This window comes from Ursus maritimus, unplaced genomic scaffold (assembly GCF_017311325.1).
Source record: "Ursus maritimus isolate PB19 unplaced genomic scaffold, ASM1731132v1 scaffold_25, whole genome shotgun sequence".
Classification (NCBI taxonomy): Eukaryota; Metazoa; Chordata; class Mammalia; order Carnivora; family Ursidae; genus Ursus; species Ursus maritimus.
The window spans coordinates 28,888,565-28,911,669 of NW_024425008.1; the positions used below are offsets into that span (position 1 = coordinate 28,888,565).

At 45.2% G+C, this 23,105-nt stretch overlaps 1 long non-coding RNA gene across 1 annotated transcript; it reads right to left on the bottom strand.

Moving 5' to 3' along the window:
- Nucleotides 1-3,729: 3,729 nt before the first annotated feature.
- On the bottom strand, nt 3,730-6,945 carry LOC103671509. The gene is made up of 2 exons (XR_570933.2): nt 6,561-6,945; nt 3,730-4,016 (listed from the first exon to the last, which is right to left on the bottom strand). It is a non-coding gene; the product is annotated as an uncharacterized LOC103671509 (long non-coding RNA).
- Between the last annotated feature and the right edge of the window lie 16,160 nt (nt 6,946-23,105).

Consider the following 23,105-nt stretch of genomic DNA (forward strand, 5'->3'; position numbering starts at 1 on the left):
CCAAGATCAAGAGTCGCGTGCTCTACTGACTGAGCCAGCAAGGAGCCCCACCATTTAATCTAATTTTTTTTCTTTGTTACTGACAAATTATTGCGTGACACATCTCACAGCTGATTGCCACACAGTGGAATAGAACCTCTAATTTACTGGGAAGCTGTGGGAATGGCATTCAAAGAGACTGGGTTCATTTCTGGGTTGCAACTCACTGGTGGTTGCTTAAGAAAGTGCATCTGTTTCCTCATCTGTAGAATACATAATAAAATGACCTCTTTATCTTGGGCTTGTTGAGAGGATTAAATGAGGTTTAAAACAATCTGCTGTAAATGGTTACAAGTGTCGATCGCTGCCCTTGCCTCCCACTACCACCAACGCCCTGCACAGTAGCCCTGAATGTCCGGCTTTCTTCCTGCTGCAAAGCCAGGAAAAGCCTCCTTGGTTATGCAGGACACACGTCGCTTTCTGACGGTGAAAAAGTAATTTCTCTACCTTGGGGTGGGTTGAAATACTTTTCCAGTCCAAATGTCAGGTCCACTTAAGCAGCTGCTGAAGGAAAGGGATTATCCCAGCTCCTACTTGTGGCTGCTCCCGCAGAGAGCAAAACCGTAGCTGAGTGCCAAGACTCTGACGACCAGCTCCTTTCTCAGCATTATAGGCCAGTATCCTGGGACCTGACATTAGCCATTAGGAATTTCTTAAGCAGCAGCCGACTGGGAAAGGCAACTGCCAGTGCTGAAGAAATATATTCAAACTCATTTTTTTTTTTACAGTAAAAGTCCCAAAGATAGACAAAGACGGTGAGTTGACTCATAGCCCTTAATATAGAGGAGTCATCTTGATGGTGACACTCACCCTGATGATGCTAAACAGGTGGCCTGTTCTGTCCGCCACGGGACCCACAGCCACTGGAACACAATGTGTCTCATTATGTCATCTACGGGGGGAAAAGTGGACGAAGGCTCCAAGATCCCAAGGGTTTTATTTAAAAGGAAAACTTGATTCTACAGGAGTCACTAAACAAATAGAAGGAAATAAGGAGCCGGCGTGATCAGGGTGGGGAGCATAGGCAGGAAGCGTGTAGGAAAATGCCCTAGAGGCTTGCAGACTGGCACTAGTGCAAGTCAGGGCTACATTAGCTTGGAGCCTGAAACAGACGCTTCGCCCCAGACACAGAAGCTGGGGGCTACCTCCGCAGTCATTCTGATCGCGTTCTCTTGTCAGGCAAACTCCACTTCCTTGCTCTATGTTCCACTTTCTAAGTGCCCACTAGCTGTTCCCCTAGTGGCTTCCCTTACAGGACCGAGGGGCTTCACTATTCCTGCCTGGGTAGGAATAGGATGAGGAAGCTATCTTGGGCTATTCTTACCCTCTTCTCTCTCTGTGAACACTTACCCCATGCCCAGAATCTGTTCTTCCTTGCTTAAAAAAATTCATGCCAGCCCCCAAAGCTCACCTCTCCCATGAAACCTTCCTTGACCTTTCTTTTCCTATCACACATATAACTTGTACACACAGAGTTAATGGACACACAGACATATTCTTCTCTGATGTGTGCTGACCTTCTCCCCCCCAAATAGATTATAAAGTCCTTGAGGACAGAACCACATCTTCAACGTCTTGAAATCACATGTCTGATTCTATGATTTGGTAGTTAGTGCAGCTGGGAATACCTGAGGTGCTCAGAGTCTCTATGGTCTGGGGAATGTAAGGAGCCCTAGGGTGGTTTCTCCAGAGGATGGCATCCAATCAGCCTTGCTGTCGGGCCTCTACCAACCTTTCCCCTGGTTCAAGGAGCTGGCTGCATGGCTGGAGATTAAGTCCCTTTTCTGCCACCCTGGCTGTATCCCGCTTGTTCTGGATTGGGTGTGTGCTCTTCTTCTGTCAACCCCCCCCCCCAAGAATGCAAATCCCACCTCCGAACCATGCTTTCTGAGGCACATTCCCTGCTACCCACTCTTCAGAGCAGCTAATTAGAATTTCAGGCTGCCCAGACCTCTCTACCATGTGGATTGGTCTCCACCCACCTGTAGCTCATCTCTCACCCTCCCTGGCACTAACCAGCTGGGCCGTCTCTCCATCTAACTCTGCCAAGACCTTCTGGAATCGCCTGCCTTGCTCCAGGGTTTCTGGCTGGTCTCTGAGTCCTTTCCACTCCGCCATCAACTGAGCCATCATTCCGAGACTTCAAAAAAATATTCACCTCGAGGTTGGAGACAAACACACACACACCCATATTCACAAATTCATGTATCAGTCGAGAAGATGTCCACTACCTTCCTAAATTAATAGTCTCCGTCTTCTGGCATTTCTCATCATTGCTAAGTCTTCCAACATCCAGCTTGGAATTTTCTTTAAATCAAAGGAGATCATTTACTCCAACCCTCTTATTTTATTCCCAGTCTCTATTTTACTACCCTACATTTATGCTTAGTTAGAAGCCAGTGGCATAAGATTTTTGCTAATGATGACTTTAGCGAGGAATTCTCTTTGTTAGTAAATTGCCATGGTGCTAGAAGACTTTACAGGAGGTTTCAACTTGGTAATTGGTTACCATCAAAATGCATTTATCCATTGCTAAAATGAGATGATTTCCTTCTCAGCCTCAGAAAGGAGACACACACAAGTTCTCTCTCCCTCTCTTCGTCCCTCTTTCTCTCTCTCTCTCTCTCTCCCCCTTCCCCCGTCCCTCTCTCTCTGTGCGTCTCTCCCCCAATGTGATCAGCCAGCTTTCTGCCTGGTACAATCAAAATACCTCCCAGCTGGAATGACAGCATCATTTTATTGACACCGAAATAGGAGAGTGATAAAGCAAGTCGCAGCAGGCACAGCAGAAATGCACTGCTTTTATGATTCGTATTTCAGAAAGGATGCCATGAGACCAAAGATTCAAAACAGAGTTTGGTATGTGTTGGCAAAAAAAAAAAAAAAAAAATGTAGCTAAGGGCAGTCACCTCAGCTGAACCTTTCACACTCTAGAGGAAGCAATACCACCACAGATCCCCGGCCTCACTGTGAGGTTGCCGTGGACAATAGATTTCCTACAACCCTTCTCTCAACTGTTCTCTATGCTGGGAGCTGGCTAAGAAAATTGCGTTATTTCCTAGGTGGTGATCTTCTGACAGCTTCGGAGCTACTAATGCTGTGGAAACAGCATCACCAGGATTCTGTCTCGCCCAGCCCCACCTCTTGACAAGGGGCTGTCTTTGTCCACACTCTGCAAACCCAGAATCCACAGAGGGGGTGTGTTGCCTCTCTCTCTCTGCTTTCCCCACTGTAGAAACCCCTGGGAATTCCCTCCCCCTGCAGGTTTCTACAGCCTTTTTCCCTACTTCTTACTTTGACTTGTCTTCTTTCAGACCCAACTAAGGAAAACAATGCTGGGTTGACATTTTATGAGGCCTGTAACTATAGGACGGTGCCGTTGGCAGGGAAACAGGATAGACTCACAAAAGACGGACCGGAGCCCTGGGACCTCAGTCAGATCTTTGCTGTCAGGGTATTACAAACCCTCCTTCTTAAAAATGTGTTTCAGCTCCCAGCATCTACGGAGCACTTAGACTTCCTTGGGTGGAAGATGCTCTTGCCTGTAAACCTCACTGCTTCTGAAGTCTCGTTCCTGGACATTGGTTATGAGTCAGTGAAAAACCCCAAATGATCTATGTATCAGGTGCTCTCCCTCACTTTCAGTTTATGTCACAAACAAGAAAAAGGACTGAGCTCAATTTGCTGGAATCTCCCTCATGACAGTTCATTTTTATTTTGAAACAAGTGTTGGAAAATGTTAACGCTGAGGGAGAGGCTTAAAACAAATAAGTAAAAATGAAAGCAGAAATGAGGCCATTCACATGATCTCCATTTCCATGACTCCAAAAACCTGGATCAATCAGCAATGCAGCTCAACCAGGAAAACCAAAACATGTTGTTGTGGGCAGAATTCTCCTGCAGTCGCCAAGATGGCCGGCCCCTGGCATGCTCACGCCTTCTCCTAGCAGCTTGGCCAAACACTCCCCTCGGTCCTGCTGCGAAGACATTTTGCAGATGTAATTAAGTGCCCAAATCAGATGACCTCACGGTAGGGAGATTATTTGGGTGGTCTTGACCCAATCACATGGCCCCTTAGATCTAGATTTAGAGGTCAGAGATAGAAAAAGACCAAGAGATTTGAAGTCTGAGAAGGATTCGACAAAAGGGAGACACGCCATTGCTGGCTTTGAAGATGGAAGGGCCAAGAAGGAAAGAAATGCTGCAGTCTCTAGGACTGCTGAGAGCTGGACCCCGGGTGACAGCCAGTCAGGAAACAGGGACCTCAGTCCTCCAGCTGCAAGACACTGGATTTCATGATAGCACGAATGTACTCGGATAAGAGCCCTGAGCTGCAGATGAGAACACAGCCCGAATGACACCTTGATCCAGCCTTGTGAGACTCTGAGCAGAGAGTCAGGCTGTTCCCAGACACCTGACCCACAGAATCTGCGATACAATACTGGCTGTTACTTTAAGGTGTTAAATTGTTACTCAGCATAGAAAACAAATACATACTCATAAATGGGTTAAAAGTTTTTTATCCAAGACCAAAATTCAACCTTCTCTGGCAAGAAACCTATCAGCCTATCAACCACGGTGAAGCACATCCATCAGGCATCCCCTTGCTGCTCAAAGTGTGATTCATGGACCAACAGCACACACATAGCCTGGGAGCTGGTTAGAAATGCAGCATCTTGGGGCGCCTGGGTAGCGCAGTTGTTAAGCGTCTGCCTTCGGCTCAGGGTGTGATCCGGCGTTCTGGGATCGAGCCCCACATCAGGCTCCTCTGCTATGAGCCTGCTTCATCCTCTCTCACTCCCCCTGCTTGTGTTCCCTCTCTCGCTGGCTGTCTCTTTGTCAAATAAATAAATAAATCTTAAAAAAAAAAAAAAAAGAAAGAAATGCAGTGTCTCAGGCTCCATCCAAATTTTCTGAGTCAAATCTTCATTTTAAGAAATCCCCTGTGACTCATATGCATTTTAAAGCGTGAGAGGCACTGGTTAGCATCCTAATTCAGAGCTGGAAATCTGGAATCAGCAAAACCTGGATTCTCCACATGGCTCCACAGTCTTACTGGCTGTGTGGCCTTGGACAAGTTGCTTAACCTCTCTGAGTCTCTATGAATCTATAAAATGGAGCAAACAATAATACCAACTTGTTAGGGTTGTGGTGAAGATTAAATGGGACAGTATGAAAAATGTATTAGCCCAGTGCTTCCTGGTACATGGTAAGAGCTTAATAAATGTTGGTCATTATTGGATTGGGCACTAAAAGTGAGGTGAGTCAAATCTAAAGGGGGCAAACCCATCAAATGGAAACCTGCAGGGTCACTGTGCTGAACGTCCTCCTCTGATGAAATACATTGTCACAGACTCCTCAGAGGCTGTGGAAGGTTGTGACCTTACTTTTCTACCCCAGTAAGCATCCCCTGACCCCAGGCTGGGTCAGTCACGCCCTCCCATCACAAGCATGGACTCTTGTAACCACCTGTGTCTCTGGGCCCCCGCCCCTGAGAGGTACCCCCTACTAGCATTAACCTCTTAACCCCACTGGGCCCCACCTCACTTAGCTAATGGAATCTGGCCAGAAACCATGGAGACGGTTGTTTGAAACCCCGAGCAGGTGGTGTCCCTGGATATCGATGACAGCTCACCCCACAGAAAAGATGAATGGATATGCCAGCAGCACAGCATGAGCCATGTGGCTGGTTTAACAGAAATCTAAGGCTCTTTTCATTTCTGCTGAAGGGAATGGTGACAATGACAGCAGCATTGAGTGTGAGGACAAATGAGCACACCGGCAATTACAAATGGCCAGAACAGGAGCGAAGTCATCTGCCATAAGCTCTGAGAGGTCCTGGCTCCCCCTCCTGGTTTCTCTGTCCCTGGCAAACACTTCTCTCCCTTGCTCTATGTTCTGAGCCAGAGCCAAAGAAATCTCTATGGTTCGATATAAATAATGAGGACGGTATTGATAATAACAGCCCTCATTTGTTGAGCACTCCAAGTGCCAAGCACTTCTCACGAATTATTTATACGCCTTATAACAACTCTGTGGAGAAGACATTATGATGTTTCTTTTTAGTCAAGGAAACAGGCTCAGAGAGGTTAAGTGGCTTGCCTAAGTTTACACAGCAGATAAATAGTTGTCCTTGGATTCAGACCTGGGTATGCTTGCCTCAGAAGCCTGTGCTCCTTTTACTTTGTCTCCACAGCATAGCTCTTGTCCTGCCTTCCTTGAACAGGCTCTTGATCCTCTGCGTGAAGCCCGTCCTTGGGTCTTTGATGCTAGGGCCAGTCAGCTCCTAAAGTGCCTTTCTCTGTCCCTCTCAGGTGTGCACCCTTTTTGGATCCCATCTTCCCTGCTCAGATGCTTGCCTGTCTGGCCCCTGGACAAATAGAGCGTACACCTCTTTCTTGTTGTCTACAAGGCTCTTCATCTCACTGCTCATGGGGGTGCTGGCCGGGCCCGGCCGAGAAGGGACTGGATTGACATTCCTAGGCTCTGGATAACTGTACCCCCCGCCCCCCAAACCTCACCTCGCAAGTAGAGTCTCCTATATCCTCCAGCCTGGCTCATGATTACAGAAGAGTGTTTCCAGGATGTTCCAGGTGTTAAAGTAATTAAATAAGGAGGCCATTAGATTGAGGTGGCCCTGACGATTTGGCAGCCTACATAAGGAAATCAATATCCAAGCCAGAGTCGAAGCACCAAACCCCAGAAAATGAAACTTAAGAACAACCAATTGCAAACAGCCAACCGGGCTTCCCCAAATAAGGCAACTGCTTAAGCTATAGCCAATCGAGTAATATCCTTCCTTTGCTTCTTCGTCCTTTCTATAAAAACCTTTCCCCTGGCTTCTGTCAGCGGAGTGCTCCTGACCATCATTGGTTTGGTTCCCAATTCGAAAAGATGTATGTTCAAATAAACCCTTGAAAATTTTAATATGCCTCAGTTCACTGTTTTGTTGTTGTTTATTTTTACCGGGCTGCATCAGTAGGATAATTTAAAATATGAGTAAAAGAAAACTCAACTCTTCAACCTACCTTCCATGGTCAGTACAGTTACTGGAATGAATACAGGAAGTCAGAGATAAAGGGAGGGGTCTGGATTGGTGGCTTCGAAGTCTCTTTCCATTTCTCTACTGTCCTGTCCTCATCCTAAACTTTATCCTAAGTTCCCTGGTTTGGCAACGTCTTTTAGCAGTTACAGGGCTAATTGTCTCCCTTTTTATATTCTGCTAACTTTCTATGGCTTTTTTTTTTAAGGATAAGGAAGCATATTCTCCAAAAGTGCCAGAAAACCTCTCTTTGTGACTCATTGGCCCAAATGGGCCTCAGCCAGCCTCATCCAGGCCCATTCACTGGTAGTGGGGATGAGGATGGGGCTTAGGCCACTGAGGGCCCACCTGGAGCTGGGGTAAAACCCACAATGGAGAGTCACTACGAGACCTATTACACGGCAGACAGTTTTATGGGTGCTACTCCCGTTAAGGGTTGATTCTTGTGCACTTATCATTTTAGACAAGCAGTAAACAATGGAAGAAGTGTCTCCAGAAGATCTCATTGACCCAGATATTACAATGTATCTGCTGGCCTAAGAGTCCTTCAGAGCTTCTTGTGCAAATCCATGGTTAGTCAGTAGGTTTAATTGAACACATGCTGTTTGGATAGTGTTATTCTAAGCACTGTGCAAAGTCAGAAAAAGGACACAGTGCAATGACTTTTTTGAAAAATAGAATGAGGGTTGAGAAAGTAGTTCTCTTTTAAAGGCAGCATTAATTCTACTCATTTATTTTCCAGAATGCAGAAACTACTTGTCTCTTCCTCCTTTCTTTGTCCTCTCTCATTTAACTCTCTCTCTTTTCTTGTTACTACTTTTCCCCTCTTATTATTTGCTCATTTCAGGAAAGCAACATAGTAGAGATTAAGAGTGTAGAATCTGGAGTCAGGCTTCCTCGGTGGGAACGCTGACTTTGAGCCTGAGTTCTGACTGTCAAGCCAATGACATCATGGCTCCAAGCTTCCATGTTTCATTGGTGAATCATACCTAATTATTACACCTCCTTGGATGATGCACATGGAAAGTGGTTAACCAAGGTTAACTATTTACTATTTAAATTTCTTCCTCCTTCATTCCTTTTGATTGTGCCATGTTTTCAAATCCTCTTGTGATAGATGGGTCAGAAATAGAGTCAAGGTTAGAGTTATAGAATCAACTTTCTAGGGAGGAATAGAATGGAACCATTTCATTTCTGTCTCTTCTCCTCATTATAATCAGGGTATTTAAAGAGCGAATATAATTAAGGCAAGGATGAACATGTGCAAAACCAGTTGAAAGGCACACATATGTGCTACATATGCAAGCAGGAGAAGAATGTTCTAGTCTTTGCAAGAATCTCCCAGCTGACAATTTCAAATTAATCTAGGCCTCGTTCGCTCAACTGGTGAGGGCACTTTCTGATGAAACCAAGATGATGGCTTTACTTCCAGAATGTGGTGACCCTGCTTTACATATTTTATGGCTGCAGACTGCTCCCCTGACCCTGGCCAGCCATCTGTAAATACATCCATTGTTTAGAAGATGGTCGATTGGAAGAGTCTGATTAAAGCAGTGCAGATCTATCATCGTGGTAGAAAGCAACAACTACAATTGAAAGCACACACTATCACAGTGGTGGGTTAGTGGGACGGTTGTGCATGAAGAGAACACAGACCGTCGTCATTGTAGAGGTCATAGGAGACCACTCAGTTGGAAGCCATAGATTTCACAGCAGTCGGCAGCCCACAGCAAAGACTACTCCTGGGTCCCTTGCCTTCAGTGCCCCAGCTCTGCCCAGAGACCATTTGGAGAATGACCATCTATCCCTTGAGACCAGAATGTTGTAGACTATTAACGTTTCCTCTCCACACCAGCCACAAATGTTTCTTCATTGCCTGTTTCCTCTGCCTGGAATATTCTTCCTCTGGATCCCCCCGTAGGGCTAGAACCATCATTTCTTTCAGGGCTTTACTCAAAGGTCACCTTCTCAGGGACGCTGTCTAGCCATTCTATCTGAAATTTGCCACCCCTCTGACATATAAAGGGCCCCTTCCCTGCTTTATTCTTTTCTCCTTGGGCTTTACAAGTATCTCCCACACAATATAGTTAACATATTTATCTTATTTATTTTCTACCTTCTCTAATACAATATAAATACCCTGAAGGAGGGCTTTGGGTCTCTTTTGTTAATTATATTATCCCCAGTGCCTAGCATAATGCTTGGCATATACTTGGCTCTTAATAAATATTTGTTGAATGAATGACTGAATGAATTTGGATGGCTAATTGATCTGACTCCCCTCTGAGAATGTGAGCTCCATGAGACCAGAGATCAAGCTGTTGGGTTTTTTTTTTTTTTCCCACTTCTGTATTCCTAGAGCTAATCACAGGACCTAGCAGGTAGTAGAGACTCAGTATGTATTTTTAAAATAAATAATTGAAAATACCAATAATGCCAGAATTGACAGAAGGCGTGCATTGGAAGGAACATGATCATGCAGATGTCTTCACAGCTATAAGGCTGCCTAAACAGTCTCCAAGTTAACCTGAGAGTAATACTGGGTATTGTTAGGAGGCAGTCTTCATGTACACTTAGGGTCCAACAACTTGAAATAACACACGCTAGCCTGTGGCAGTGGTACCGTACCACGCTCGGGGTTGGGGTTCTAAAATCATATATAGTAAAAAGTTACATTAAAAGCCTCTTTAATCACCCATACGGTACAGATTACAGTGTTCCATGCATTCGGTGCCATCTCTCAGTAAGTTCAACGCAGCCAGTTTTTCCCCAGAGTTGGAACAGATGGCCATGGCTGTTTCTTTGGTTAAGCACCAGATGAAGTAGTTGGCGTGAATTTAAGGGCCATATTGTTGGGGAGGAAATGACATATATGTATATGTTCATCTGTATTCTTTTCTTTTATTGAACATACAGTTGACTTCGAGCAACTTCCTTGTGTATGTAACTCCACTGGACTATTTGGTCCTCAGTGGCGTCAGAGGCTCTTTATTGTTTATCATGGAAATAGGTGTAATGGAGGTGTGAAAGAACCCTCTGGAGGCACTGCAGTAGTTGGTGTGACCAGTAGGAGAATGTCAACCACCGTGATTTTCCAAATTAAAAAGAAAAAAAGTCTTCTATCTAAATTGTATACAGAGCCTAAATCCCTACAAAAAATAACAAAAAGCATGTATGAAGTTCTTCCTATGTATGGGTACTAGGTTTTTTATGTATATTGTCTCATTGACCTGCCTCATAGCAACCCTTTGAGGAAGGTATTATAATCCCTGTGACCCTGCTGTGATTCTTCAAAACAGCCAGGCAGGCATGCAGGCTTGGCCCGTTCCCAAAAGAACACATTTAGCTGTAGCCAATGATGGAGACACTCTGAGCCCTGGGTATGATACAAACAGTTCTGTCCTTTTCTCTTGAGTTGTCTTCCAGTCCCTACCAAGTCTGCCTCATAGGGGTGCTTAGAAACCTCTTCCCGGGGCACTTGGGGGGCTCAGTCATTAAGCGTCTGCCTTCGGCTCAGGGCGTGATCCCAGGGTCCTGGGATAGAGCCCTGCATCCGGCTCCCTGCTCTGCTGGGAGCCTGCTTCTCCCTCTCCCACTCCCCCTGCTTGTGTTCCCTCTCTCGCTGGCTGTCTCTCTCTGTCAAATAAATAAATAAAATCTTTAAAAAGAAAGAAAGAAAGAAAGAAAGAAAGAAAGAAAGAAAGAAAGAAAGAAAGGAAGGAAGAAAGGAAGGAAGAAAGAAACCTCTTCCCCACTTCATAAAAGTACCTAGGGTAGGGGGGTACCTGGATGGATCAGTTGGTGAAGCATCTGACTCTTGATCCCAGCTCAGGTCTTGACCTCAGAGTCATGAGTTCTTGCCCTGAGTTGAGTTCCATGCTGGATGTGGGAGCTGGATGTGGAGCCTACTTAAAAAAAAAAAAAAGTAAAAAGTAACCTGGGGTATTATCTATTTAAAAAAAAAGTAGTAAGAGTAAATCACTTGTTCCAGGAGTTGTGCATTATTGTGCTCACTTTATTGGTAGGGTTGGAAAAGTAAAAAAATTCCATTTTGATCAGAATTTATCAGTTATTTATAAACCAACTCATTTAAGGGGTGGAAAAAAATATGGTCACTTCCTATGTTCCTTTTTTGAACATGTTCTCTACTTAGTGTCCTATTTTCTACATTGGATACATTTTTTTCTTCAATCTGCTTTCAATGAAAAGACTATTGATACAGCACCATTGCTTCAGACAGGCAGTCCTGGAAGATTCGACCTTCTGGAAGATTCTACCTTGTTTGCTTTTTATACCTTCTCTTATGTTTTTTCCTTAGCTTCTTTAGGTATCACAGTTTCTTCCACATCTCCCAAAAACATATTCAATATTGATCATAAGTATAGTCCATGTTGTCAATATGTCTAAAATTTCTATCATTTTCCCTTCCTTTCTTTTCTATCCCCTCTTCCTCAGGAGCCTGGCTTCGTCCTACCACCAGACATTGTTTTCAAACTGGGGACAAAGGACTCTACTTGGTCACACTGGTGAAGATGGGGAAGGAGCAAGGAAGAAGAGGCAGAGATGTGGTGATTCTGCATCTCACATTTACAGATGATGACAGTGGTTCTCAGGGACTTTTAAGGAGCTCTCCCATGTTACTCAACTAGCAAGTAGCAGAGCCAGGGATTGAACCTGGGTCAATAAGGTTCCAAAACACCTATTGTTTCCATTCTACCGCACTGCTTCTCAGAGGCAGCAAATCCCATTAAATGCAAGTTTGGGGCAACAATCATGGCCAGACTTTGTGTGAATGGATAGAATCTTATATGATTCACTAAATGCGTCTGGCAGCATGACCTTGGAAAGAGGGACCAGATAAGTGAAGGACTTTCCTGAAATCATCAATGGCACGAATGACCCATGTTTACTCTATGCACAGGACCATATGTTTTGAAGGAGACACAGGGCACCCTACAAGGTTGCACTCAAGAGACCATCTAGCTGAAGGGAAAAGTTATGCCTTATAATAGGGCACTTCCTGGAAACAGAGAACACATTCAAACTGTACAATTAAGAAGAATTTAAGGGACTAATATATTTATAAAGGTGCAGGTGGGGTTTAGGGTATTGGAAAAGGAACATGCAGGACCCTGGGACCAGCAGCAGTGGAATTCTGTTACCTATCCCTCCACACGTACAAGGGCAAGGGGAAGGGGCAGAGCATAGCTGCGTGAAGAGGAAGGGATACTCTCCTATCCCAGGAGCTGTGACCTCCAGTAGGGAGAAGCAGCCAATCCACAGCGACCCATCAGGGAGGGGGCCACAGTAGTAAATATCTCATCCTCACTCTTCAATATCCTGGGGATGCTTCCCCTTAGCCAAACCCAACCAGAAGCTAGAGGGTAGGCATTGATTCTATTCATAAAGACCAGTCTCCCACACACAGCAAGGAGCGAAAAAGGGTAAACAGTGAATCTTAAAGGGCAAATGAAAGATAATTTTATTAAAAAAAACAGCATACCATTTAAGTGTCTTATAGAGGTTGCTAATTACAGGAGTATTACTATAAAGTATTTTGTGAAGGATAAACTCTTTACACACCTTTATGTGCCATTTTTATATATCCTGTTGTTCTGTAACTAGGTTAGGTGTTTTTTTTTTTTTTTAAGATTTTATTTGTTTGTTTATTTATTTATTTATTTATTTTGAAAGAGAGAGTGCAAGTTGGGGGAGACGCAGAGGATGAAAGAGAGGGAGCAGTAGACTCCCCGCTGAGCAGGGAGCCCAACACGGGGCTCAATCCCAGAACCTTGCAATCACGACCTGAGCCAAAGGCAGATGCTTAACCAACTGAGCCACCCAGGCGCCCCTCTTACTAGGTTAGTTTCAAGTAAGAATGGCCCAAGTTAACTGTTGAACTAAACTGGCTTCCTGGCTCAAGCCAAGTGAAAGGCAAGGTGAGCCTAAGCCTTCTGAAGGAGCACATTTCAATTGCGTTGCATGAACAATGTTTTTGCTCAATCCTTTTCCCATTGTGCAACATTATTTCATTCACTCAGATTTTTCTCCATTGTTTAAAAACTCTTTTTTTTCTTACATTTTTGCCCTTTCCTTTCCTCCAGTAAGAAAGGCTGCTTGGCTCACACCTCCATCAATAGATGCTTGAAAATAATGCACCATGGCAGCTTTTCAAGGATTTTCCTCTTTCCTCCCTCCAGAGAGAAAAACAAAAGGGTGAGGATAGCTTGAGGGATTGGATCAGAACGTTGTTTTACTGGAATTTGCAGCTGTTTCTGGATTGCAGAAGTCATTGGAGGGAAACAATGTGCTCGGGGACTGAAGGAAATGGTTTGGCTCCAATCTGTCCCAAGTCATCTGGGGAGGAATTTTTGCATTGTTACAGAGGTTGCTACTCAACAAGGCTTTTGCATCTTTTGACAGAGCGTGTGGTGAGGGCAAGGAAAGAGAAATCCACGTATGACGTATGACAGGAGCAAAGAAGGCAAAGGCAAAGAAACAAGTGACCTTTGGTCAGTGTACAAACCATTCTGTAGGCTCTGGCTTAAATGTGTGGCTGATGAAAGGGTTGCCATTTCTTTCTGTCTTGTTTGTTTGTTTTTTAAGATTTTATTTATCCATGAGACAGAGAGAGGGAGAGAGCGTGTGCCCAAGTGCGACTGGGGGGAAGGGCAGAGAGAAAAATCTTCAAGCAGATCCCCTGATGAGTGGGGAGCCCCACACAGGGCTCCATCCTGCCACCTGTGAAATTATGACCTGAGCTGAAAGCCAGAGTCTGACACTCAACCAACTCAGCCACCAAGGCGCCCCTCACCATTTATTTCTAAGAACTTGAGGGCTAGGGTGAGTCAATGAGATTTCCATTTTCACCCCACAAGCAAAGCAAAGATGGGGTTTATATAGGCAGGTGGATCTAGCAGATGAATAGTGAATGAAACCAGTCCAATGGCAGATTTTCAAACAATATTTACATAAGAGACTCACTGGCTTCTCATTAGGCGTGAAAGTATATACTTGAGTATTACTGCCTCTAATAGATCTATAAGATAAATCCATATATACCTTTGTACTCATATGTATGTATTTCTGGTATTTGAGGAGTCTCTGAAACTGTATTTTCCTCCTGGGTACTATCCCTGCCATAGATCCTGTAATCTCTATGAAAGTGCCTGTAAAACCTTTCTAAGTTAGGCAAAGATCAGACTAGGTGCGCAGTTATGGGGACCTACCCAGCATTCATTCCAACTTCTCTTGGTAGATTTTACTTTTGGGTTCTCGTATATTCTCCCTTATTGATTTTTTTTTACAAAGTTAGTGCTATGAATTGAATGTGTCTCCCTAAAAACACGTGGAAGTCCTAACCCTCAGTACCCACGAATGTGACCTTCTTGGAAACAGGACGTTTGCAGATGATCAGGTTAAGAGGAGGTAACCCAGTGTGTCTTGTGTCCTCATGAAAAGGGCAAATTTGGACAGAGAGACAGATTTAAAGGGAAGACAATGTGAAGATAAAGGGAGAAGACAGCCATCTACAAGCCAAGGAATGTCTGTAGCTACCAGAAGCTAGAAGAGAGACGAGGAATAGATTCTCAGAGCCCCACCCCTTCCAACTCCTTATTAAGCCGCCTATTTTGTAATGTTTTGTTATGGCAGCTCAAGGAAATCAATACAGATTAAGTCTGATGAGATTTTCTGGCACAATCTTTTGATTTCTCCAATGAAGAACTGGAAGCTTAAAAAGTAAAATGGCTTAGGAGTCACAGAGCCAGGCAGGGATAGAGCGCTAAATTCCCGCATCATCCCTCTCCCCATTGCTATAACTGGTCTGATTTGGATAAATGACAATAGGCCTCCACTGCCACTCAAGACAACGGGGAAATGACATCCCGATCTTCTAATACAGTTGCTACTAGACTTTAACAGTTGAAACAAGACTTTGGCATTATTAACATGGAGTAGAAACGTTTATTCTGTGACTCTCGGTGTCAATGGATTTCATTCAATGCTCACTGACTCATCACTTAAAAAGCTACAGAACCTTGAAGAGATCGTTAGTGGGTTATATATTCAGATTACATCTTATATACGAAAGGAGGCACTTCTTGGGAAAGTCAAGGACAATTTCACCTACATCTGGTGGCTTCTCTTATGAGAATCTAAAGCTCTGGGGAAGCTGTTGGAGCTCCTGAGCCAGGCAAAGTTGTGAATGGTGAGAGGCATGGAGTAGGAAGGAGCTCAGCCTGCCTGCCCCATTCCCCTTCAGCTCTCCTGGGCCCCCAACATTCTGCCCAGAGCTGCCCTTCCTAGGTGGTGGGGGATGGGAGGCTCCACTAATCTCTCTACACCTGACTCTCTGGTCCTTAGTGCTCTCAGCAGCCCATCCCCAAGTGCCCATCAGACAAGCGGGAGTCAATTCTTTTGGTTTTTCACTCCCTGGATGCCAACACAGCACGATGCTAGGAGCACCAGTGAGGCCTGCTAAAGAACAAAAATTCAGCTGAGTAAATTTGAAGATCTAATTGGCTTTATTCAATATGAACCCAGCAGCAACTCCTCTAGCAAACAGAAGGGAGCTCCCAGCAGCTGTACAAAGTGGAAAGATTTTGGGAGGGGGGATGGGTTGAATGGGTGAAGGGCATTAAGGAGGGCACTTGTGATGAGCACTGGGTGTTGTCAGTGTGGAATCACTAAATTCAACTCCTGAAACTAATATTCCACCATATGTTAACTAACTGGAATTCAAGTAAAAACTTGGAGGGGAAAAGGGGAAAAAACAAGTGGAAAGATTTTATAGGCAGAAATGGCGGCAAGACGAGGAGGTTATTAGCAAAAGAAACGAAGGGATTATTTCAGGCAAGGTCACCTTCCTGTGCGGGGAAACAAGAGAGGGTCTTATCATGGAGGTGACCTCACTTGTGCTGACCGGGAAATTTCAGACTGATTGGTTTAAAATTCCATTCCTGGGAATTGCCGAAACTGCAGTTAGGTTAGGTGTTCAGTGTTGGTGGGACTTGGCCAAAGTGACTCCATTTGTAGCCTGTTGTTTCTTTTTCACAGAATGGTGGGATTAAGGGTCGTTTATGATCTTTTCCCGAAGAAAGGCCTAATTCAAAGAGCAGTTGGGATATAAGAGAAGGGCTGGGGTTAACCTCAACCTTGGTGGGCTGGACGGAACCAGAGGCCTGCGGATATGCCCATGGTTGGGCAGACCCAGGAAGATTCCTCTAAAGGTGAAGCATTATGAACTTGGAGAGCTGGGGTTTTATGTACAGTTACGACAATCGCCGGAAAAAAGAAAGAGGTAAGGAATAAAGAGAAAGACGGAAGAGAACGAGAGAAGGTCAACAAGGGGCTGGTCAGGATACATGGAAGGCAAGTTTAGATCTGATCTGCTTAATGCAGAAGTTATTTTCATTTTACTTTAATGGGTTTGCTAGACAAGCTGACTCTTACATTTGCAATTTTCCTAATCTTTCATATGAGTCTTTCCATTGCCTTTCAGGCTCTGATGGAAAATTGGCTTCACTTAGATTTCATTAAATGAACTAGCTTCAGTGAGCTCTGTGAAGTCGGCCTCATAAATCAGCTGCTTTTTTCTTTAATCATTTCTTCTGCTCTTTCCTGGATTCTCCCTCGCTTATCTTTTCCCGGCGTGGAGGGAGCCACGGCCCAACAGGGTGTCCTTGATCACGGCTCCAACTCTTATCTCCAGTTCTCCTTCCCATCATCCTGCAATCCTTTCTCCTCTTTCCTCCTCCCCGAGGCCTTTCCTCCAGTGAAATGGGTTTCTGTGGCAGACACTACTATGTTCTCAACTCTGTCCCTAGACAAGACTCCAGGCCAGATCTTATCTAGGTACTTCTGTGGGTGTCTCTGTCTCTGCCTACAAACTTGGCAAGCGTCTTCAGGCAGGAGTCACAGATGGTACTCTCCTGTGACAAGAAACTCCCACAGAAAGTGTCATGAAATGGGGGTTCTCAGAAGCTCCGGGGGCTGGAACTCAGTGCTAATGGTGAGAAAACTGTTAGGGAGGTCACAAGGCCAACTTTCAAACTTCGACAAAACTGTGAAGCTGGCAGAATTTATCCTCAGCCCTGCCACTCTTCTTACAACTCCCCTGCCAAGTTTTCAATGTCACATACTCTTCTTGGATGCTCTGGTCTCTTTTCCCAGCCCACCAACCTGGACAGCCAGTAAGATTCAGAATCGAATGTTCCATGCTTCTGCTTATTCGAATTTATATCTAACTAGCTCTCGATCAGTGATTAGGAGGGCAAAAGATCTGAACAGGTACTTCACTAAAGAAGACATAAAGATGGCGAGGAAGTACATGAAAAGGGAGCTGCGTCATCTGCCATCCAGGAGACGCAGCATAAACCCACAGTGAGCTACCACTGCAGTCACCAGAAAGGCAAATTAAATCGCCATCAAAAAACCGAATTTTTTTTTTAATTGAAAAGATGAAACATACAAAGTATTGGCAAGAATGTACAGCAACTGGAAGTCATGTTGTCGGTTTCTTAAAAGCATAAATGTACGCATACCATATGATCCAGATGTTCCCCTTCTAGATATTTACTCAAGAGAAACGAAAGCAGATGTCCACACAGGGATGTACGCAGACTTTCATAGCAGCTTCATTACAACAGCCCCAAACTGTAACCAGCCTGTATGAGTCTAATGCAGCTGCCGTAACAAAATCCCACGGCCGGCACAGCAGGGTTTAGGTTTTGGTAAGGGCTGTCTTCCTGGCTTACAGAGGGCCACTTTGTCCTCACAAGGCCTTTCCTCTGAGGGTGCTTGGGAAGATAAAGAGAGCGAGCATGCAAGGCAAGCGAGCAAGAGAGCTTTCTAGTATTTCTTCTTCTAAGGACACGGTTGCTATCCAATCAGGGCCCCAACACTTATGACTTCATTTTACCTTGATTACTTCCTAAGGATCCTGTTTCCGAATACAGTCACATTGGGGGTTAGGGTCTTCACATACTAAGTGGGGGGAGGGGAGTCACGTGTCAGTACCTAGCACAACCCAAATATCCACCAACAGAGGACTGGCTAAACTAGCTATGGTGTATCCATACAACCGGATACTCTTCAGCAATTCGAAGGGATAAACTATTGATGTACTGACACTAGAGCTGAGACTCAAAATAATCATGCAGAGTGAAAGACGCCAGATGAAAAAGAGAAGACATAGTAAGTGATCCCATTTATATAAAATCTTAGAAGGGCACCTGGGTGGCTCATCGGTGAAGCATCCAACTCTTGCTTCGGCTCAGGTCAGGATCTCAGGGTCGTGAGGTCGAACCCTGGGTCGGGCTTCCCGCTGGGCGTGGATTCTCTCTCCCCCTCTGCCCCTCCCCCTGCTTGCACGTGAGCTCACGCACTCTCTCTCTTAAAAAAAAAAATCTTAGAAATGCAAAGTTATCAATAGCAATGGAAAGCAGAATTGGCGATCTGGGGACGGGCAAGGCGAGAGGAGCGGGGCTGAGAGATTACAACGCGGCACAAGAGCATCTGTAGAGTTCTACGTTCATTATCCTGATTCTACTGATGGCTTCGTCGTGCTGATGGTGTTATTATCATAGTGTCCGCTGGAAACCTGTGCAGCTTACCGTTTCAGTCATACCTCGCTGAAGCTGTGCAACACTTTGCATTTCCAAGCCCTCACTTAGGCAGGTTTAATTCATTTGTAGCAATGTTGGTCCTTCTTCCCTACCCTGCGCAGAACTATTTCTGGCCCTTCCCTCACTCTCTGCCTGCCTTGCCTGAGCCAGGATTTTCTTGGGCTCCACTGAATATTGAGAGGTCTGTCCATAAAGACAAACAATCAAAATATTTTCTTCTAAAACATATTTTGAAATCTGAAGAAAAGGACTAAACACATTTAATACACTTTTCCTTATTACTGTGTATTAACTGGTCTTTGGAGGAATGATGGGCCATGCCTGGGGATGCCAGGATATCACCTGAGAAACCACATGCCCATGAATGCATGATGCCTGATCTGAGCACCTGTGCGTGGATGCACAGGCAGCAATTACTACTAATGCATCTGCACAGTGATGGATAGTCTGCAATTTCATTAATCATTTCAGCATGTATTTGGAATAATATCCCAGGAGTTTGGGTATCATCCAAGAGCTAAGACTAAGTCCCCAAGCTCCAAAGCTCCAAGGTAGTTGTTTCCTGCCACTATCCCCCCATAGGCAGCAGGGGCTGGTGGATGCCGGCCAGGTCCTAGCAGTCACAGTAACAGTAACAGTAACACTCCAGAGTGTGTGGAGTGGTAGAAATGAGGTCCAGCTATCTCTCATCATGAGAAGCATGGCTACAATACTTTGGGGCTCCTATGTCCCTGCTCCTTGACTTTGGGCTGGCCTTGTGACTTGCTTTAACTGATGGGATGTGGCAAAAGTGACATTACTCAAGTTCCAGCACCTAGGCCTAAGAGATCTTTCAGCTCCCCGGTGGCCCTCTTGGCACACTCCTGCAGCCATGAAGCTTGCATTAGACTACCAAATGACATCAGCTGGACAGGAGAATATGACAGCTAGCATCAAGGCCCCAGGCCTCTGAGTGAGGTCATCTTAGATCATCATGCGCCCGTCAACCCACCAGAAGATTGCAAGCTCACGAGTGACCCTAGGTGAGACCGGATAAGCCCAGACCCAGCTGCAGAATCATGAGCAAATAGATAATTGTCACAGTAAGCNGTTCAGTTTTGGGGTGGCTTGTTATGCAGCAATAAGATATCTACGATGCTTACTTAAGAGCCAACCACATGTGAAATCTAAGGCAGTTCCCAGGAAGCTCCTAAGAATCACTTTGTAGTGTTTTCAGTGCCCTGTGTCATAACAGTGGGCAAGTCACTCACCATCTACACCTCAATTACTTTTCTCCTCAAACAGGGACATCATTATGTATCACAGAGGGTGTGTTGAGAAAATTTATTCTTGTAGGGCGTTTCTATATGCAGTTGTTGGGGAGTGAAACGTTTAGCTACATATTTAGAAAGTGGGTCTGTTTTGATAGCTTTGGCTAATAAGATTTCTCTGTTGAGGCTGTCCTTAAATAGAATTAATGTCAGGCTGTTCTGGCTTTACTAGCAGACGGTCTTCAGACTACGGATTACTGCCTCCTCCTTCTTGTCTACCCCCACTCCTCTTCTCCCCTCCCCATGCTCTTCTTTGTTGTCTTTGGGGCAAGAGACCTGGCATGGATGTTGCAGTCTTTTATCCTTTCCATTTAGGACAGACTGTATCTTTTTTGGCTCAAGTGTTACTGAGTATGCCATTTACCTTCCCCACACCTGAGTTTCCCCATCTGTAAAATAAGGGGGTTGGATTAATGGTCTGTTATTAGGGGTCCTATGAGTCTTACTTTGGGAGACAACCTTTATGAGATAAGGAATGCATTTTCATGAGGGATCTGTGTTGACTGGAAAGAGTACAGAATGTGCATTAAGAACATTTATGATAGGGCGGCTGGCTGGCTCGGTTGGAAGAGCACGCGACTCTTGATCTGTAGGTTGAGCCCCACGTTGGGCGTAGAGATTACTAAATAAGTCAATAAACTTAAAAATGGTGGTGGTGGGGGATCCTGGGTGGCTCAGTCAGCTGAGCATCTGATTCTTGATCTCAGCTCAGGTCTTGATCTCAGGGTCATGAGTTTGGCCCCTGCCATGGAGCCTACTGAAAAAAAAAAAACCCAAACAACAAAAAACAAACAAAAAAACCACACCAACATTTATGACAAAAATCACAGGCCTGTCTCTTCAAGCATCACTGGTACCCTGCTCTGTAATCTGGGTCCCGATGCTTATTCTTTGCTTTGGAAATGAGCGATAGGTGGCTTGGCAGAATGGGGAACAGGTGTGGAAGGATCTCACAGGGGGGTTGGAGAAACGACAGACTTGCTTTCCTGAAATAAGCTTGAGCCTTCAGCCACACGGCACATGTAGATTTCCATAAATAAAAAGAAACTCATGGTAAATATAGATTCATTAAAGGGTCTTAAAAATCGGATCTAGGCTTGGGCTGTAGGCTTGGGTACAGGCCACGATGCAACCTTTGTCTCTCTCTGCCCTTTCCTTGTCTTTTCTTCACTCACCCATGAGCTTTTATCTGAAAAGATGTGTCAGGACTCTGGTTATAAATACCCGATCGGCTAATTTCGTTCAAAAGGTATTTATTTTTTGAGTGATGGATACTGGAGTGGCTACAGCTTTAAAGGGACAACTGAACAATTGAGTGTAGGGCATGGGCTGCCCTGAGCTCAGCAGGCAGCTGGGGATCTTTTCTACGTGGTGCGGCTATGAGATGAACCTCTGTATTTGTCTCAGCTCAAAATTCAGATTTCCCAGGAAGAGATTCTGACTGCCCAGCTTAGGTCCTGTGTCCACCCTGTGATCAGGGGAGGGGTCTGTGATTAGCAACCTACCAGCAGAGCGTGCGCCAGGGTGGGAAAGCTCCCCCAAAGTCTGTGCGTGGTAGGAGTGGGGTCTAGCAGATGCTACCAGAAGGGGGAGTAGGGACGGGCAGACAAACATCGTAGCGTCTAAGGCTCCAAAACTTCTCAGAGATAACTGCAAGTGACAGCAAGTTCAGGCAACACCAACGTGTTCCCAGGGCACAGCTGGGTAATTTCAGGAGCTTGGAGGGCTGGCTGGCCGGAAGGCTGACAGCCAGGGGTAGCTCATATCATAGAGGGTACAGCCAACTCTTTCTTCTTAGGAGGCTTGTTATGGCTGGCATTCGATAATATTCATGAACTGACTGGCTGGCTGACTGACTGACTGAATGATGCAGCTCTTACATGGGCTGGGGGAGGACTTCTATTTGACACTGACCTGAGTTGAATTCATTTAGGAACTGCTTAATTATGACTCTTTCAGTTGCAAGTGATTGAAGTCCGTCAGAGCTATCTTTAGCAAAAGATGGTCCTCACTGGGATATCATTGCTGACGGGCAGGGACAGACTTGAACCTCGTCCTGAATATCAGGGAGCCTCTGCCTCCTGTCTTCCTTCCTCTCTGAGCCTCTGCTCCCCTCTTCCACTCAAATGTGGCAGCTTGGGATTCTTTCATTTTCAGTCTACCTTGTCAGCACACCGAGGTCTTGGTCTCCAGTCTACCTTGTCCACGCCTCCAGAACTTGTATCTCCTCTTCTCAAAGCCCAGGGTGACTGAGACCGCCGTACCTTCATTCCCATTCCAAGCCCAGAACAGGGACTCTTCGTGGCCCAGCATGGGCCGGGGATCTGCCCCTGACTCAATCGACCAAAATGGCCCACGCTGCTTGGCGGAGGTGGGGAGGGAGTGCCATTACATTATGAATTTGGCTCTGGGAGCAGTTCTTGGAAAGGAAGGGGGATGTGGGCAGACAACCCAATTGGTGTCTCCTGCAGAAGCCAAATAGTGTAATCTTTGCTTACATTTGTATAGTGCTTTAAGAATACTTGATTCTTGACCTAACTGTGTGAGGTAGGCAAATCAGGTAAGAGTCTTTCTTTCATATCTACTTGATTTCACTCTGCCGTGGTGTCTGTTTTTCAACTCTTGTCTTTCCCACTTGACTTCACATTTATTGAGGACAGAGACCATATCCTATTTATCTTTGCTTCTCTATCCCCAGTACCTAGCTCCGGGCTCTGTACCTGGTGGCACCTGACTGATGCTTATTCAGTTGAATTCCTATTTTTACAGGTGAGAAAACTGAGGTGCACAGTATTACAATACAGACGAGCCCTCAAGAGCCCCCAGTTATGCTGCGGCTTAGCCCAGGTTGGCACCTGAGTGAGAGGGCCTGCAACAGCTCAGAAAGATCATACCTAAGGCAGAAGGTCTAGGCCTTGATGTTAGAAACTTCCAGAACAGCCTCAGCTCTCCAGAAAGGGTCTTCCCCAGAGGAGGTGGACAAGCAAGGAAAGAAGGCAGGTTACTAACACTTTCATTTCCTTGGGACATGACTCAGCTATCATGGCTGTGTGACATTTGAACTTGATGGGAGAGAAAGGAGAAAGA